Below are 2,052 nucleotides of genomic sequence, written 5' to 3' on the forward strand. Positions count from 1 at the left end.
GAAATGAGAGGTATTTAGGGTGTTTACAGGTGCTACAGCTTCCATTTTAATGCAAGCTGCACCCAGACATCTAGTGCCACTTTTAAGTAAACCCTCTATTTTTAAATCCTGAATCTGCTGAGAAAGGTGTCAGAGAAAAAGCAGCAGAGTAGGGGTTTTCACAGTCACAAAGGTGGGTGTCCATGAGCTGAGCTCACAGACACGGCCCTGTCCCCACCAGCGATGGAGCTGCCCGGATCAGCATCTGAAGAGGAAAAATCAGGGGGAAACCAGTGGCCAGCAAAAACGATGGCTCAACTGGGAAACTGGGCTGTGCTGAGGAGCTCGGGTGTGAGTCCTGACCAAGCTGGTGCTTATAGGGCCTGGTTTGGAAACATTTTAGGGCTTGTATGCACACATAAATTACTCTGCATTAATTATACCAGCCTAGCAAAGCTGTGCAGCCTTCTAAAGCAGGGACAGATAGAGGGAGGGCAGGAAAAAGTGCTTCTTCCAGGGAAGCTAAACCCAGCTGGGAGAGGGTGTAAAACTCCTTTAGCTGCCTGTATGGCAGGGGCTGTGTAACCATTTCTGTGCCAGCTTGTTGTCACAATCCTTAATTCCTGCAGGGTGGCAGGGAGGAAACGGCAGGGCTGTAGTGGTCAAGTGGCCAGCAGCATTCAGGGATGGGACACTTGGTCCTGTTTCCACCCACAGCCCCTCTCTCCGTCGGTGCAAGCCCCTGCTGGTGCCCGTTTGCCAAGGGCACGCTCGCCTTTCATCCCGAAACGCTATGTTCTGCGGCGGGCAGCAGCTGGAAGCAGCTCCCCCCTGCCCCGGGAGTCCTGCAGGAACAAGGCAATAACTCAGGGGCAAGAGGCAGGAACGTCAAGATGGGAGTTCAGGACCCGAAATCGGAGCCAGAACAGACCACGGCAGCTGCGCACCGAGGGCGTGCTGGAAGCGTGAGAAACGAGCAGCCCGCCCCTTGAAAGGGCAGCCTCTGCAAGAGTGACAAATTTAGCCCAGATGGAGCTGGGGAGGAAAGTCACCACCCCGGGAGCAGGGCTTAAAAACCACTTTAGGAGTTGTGTCGTGTCTGTGCAGCGTTTTGAAACCAGGACCTTGCACCTCACTGCCGTGCACTGTGTCCCTGTCACCCCTCAGCACGTGGCACCCCAGGAGAGCTGTTATTCTGTTTCTTGAGCAGCTTTGGCCACAGCACAAATCCCTGCCACCATCCCAAGCCTCGTCACCTTCCAGCAGCCACCGGGCTGGCTGTGCTTGGGAGGACAAGCCCTCTGCCTGCCCTGCTGCTCCCAGCCCGAGGAGATTACTGAGCTGCAGAGATTACCCTCTGCAGAGGTAGCCAGGACACTTGGTTTTCTGCCCAGAGCAGATGCAGAGACAGAAGTGGCCTACAGGCCTCTGGATGCCATCCTCAGAGCGATATTTCCTTGCCAAGCAAGCCCCTGCCATGGCCAGATCCTCTTCCAGACCAGCTTCGTTAGAAAGCAGCTGCCACGAAGTCAGAGCATCTGGCCTTTAAGTGGCCATTTCAGCCCAAACCACGACAGTCAGACTGACAACAGGGCGAAGGCAGAGCCAAACCCTGCCCCAGCTGGAAGCTCACAGGGGGCTCAGCTCCATATCTGACCCCAGTCCCACCCCATTCACCTAGTTTTGCCCCCGGGCTGGAGAGCAGGTAGCATGGACCACCACAAATCACAGCATGGCACGGACATTCCCGGCCACACCGCGGCACGGAGCCCTTTGGAGTCACCCACATTTCCAGAGCCCCTTTCCAAGCCCCCCAGAAGGCAGGGCTGAAGCAAAGTCCTATTGGCTTTGGTGTTAAAACCAGCCAGGGGAGACTTTGCTCCAGGATGAGGTGTTTACAAGCGCCTGACCCAAAGTAGAGCCAGTCAGCACTCTGGAAATCCTCCTGGACCCAAAGTCCTCAAGGGAAGAAGCCACGACAGACAAAAATATTCACCTCCACTAAACCAGGTGATGGCACAGAAAGAGAGAAGAGCAGTTATTCCAGAAGAACGTGTATTGCAAATTGTCCAG

The sequence above is a fragment of the Calidris pugnax genome, unplaced genomic scaffold (genome assembly GCF_001431845.1).
Source record: "Calidris pugnax isolate Ruff unplaced genomic scaffold, ASM143184v1 scaffold82, whole genome shotgun sequence".
Lineage (NCBI taxonomy): Eukaryota > Metazoa > Chordata > Aves > Charadriiformes > Scolopacidae > Calidris > Calidris pugnax.